An 890-nucleotide genomic window follows, 5' to 3' on the forward strand; every position below is an offset into this window, starting at 1 on the left:
CGCTACCCTTCCCATTGGCTAATCATGGTGATATGCAAATTAACTGCCAGCCAAGATGGCGGCCGGCAGCCAGGCAGCTTGAAGCGAACATGAGGCTTGCTTGCTTCAGTACTGGAGGACTCCACCGTTCCCCACCTGCCGCTACCGACCTCTGAGCTTGCAGTTTGAAACATTGTTACAAATATAGAAGCTAACCAAAACCCCAGAAACATGCTTTCAGCCAGCCAGGATCTCATAGCTGGATTTGAAACAGTGTTTTGATTATAGAACCCAAACAAACCAGATACCTGCTTTCAGCAGCCGAGGCCTAAGAGCTGGAGCCAAGCCTCAGAGCTAAAGCTGGCCCAGAATAAAAAAAAGAGAGAGAGAAAAAGGAGCAGTTGGGAGCTTCAGTCACCCGCCAGCCTGAAAACGGCCCTCAGCCCCTCACCCAGACTGGCCAGGCACCCCAGTGGGGACCCTGACCCTGAAAGGGGTGTGACCAGCTGCAAACAGCCACCAGCCCCTCATCCAGGCTGGCCAGGCACCCAAGCGGGACCCCCACCCTGATCCAGGACACCCTTCAGGGCAAACCAGCCGGCCCCCACCAGTGCACCAGGCCTCTATCCTATATAGTAAAAGGGTAATATGCCTCCCAGCATGGGAATCAGCGGAGCCCGCAAGGCCTCCCGGCACCAGGATCAGTGTGACAGGGGGCAGCGCCCAAACCCCCCTGATCGCTCTGCGGCTCTGTGTGTGACAGGGGGTGGGGCCCACAACCTCCCTATCCACCCTGTTCTGTTCGTGACAGGGGAAGGCGCCCCAACCTCCTGATCAGCACTGCTCTGTGCCTGATAGGGGGGAGCTCCCCAACCCCCTGAAACACACCTGCGGCTCTGTGTGTGACAGGT

Source organism: Myotis lucifugus, unplaced genomic scaffold (genome assembly GCF_000147115.1).
Source record: "Myotis lucifugus unplaced genomic scaffold, Myoluc2.0 scaffold_29, whole genome shotgun sequence".
In the NCBI taxonomy this organism is placed as follows: Eukaryota; Metazoa; Chordata; class Mammalia; order Chiroptera; family Vespertilionidae; genus Myotis; species Myotis lucifugus.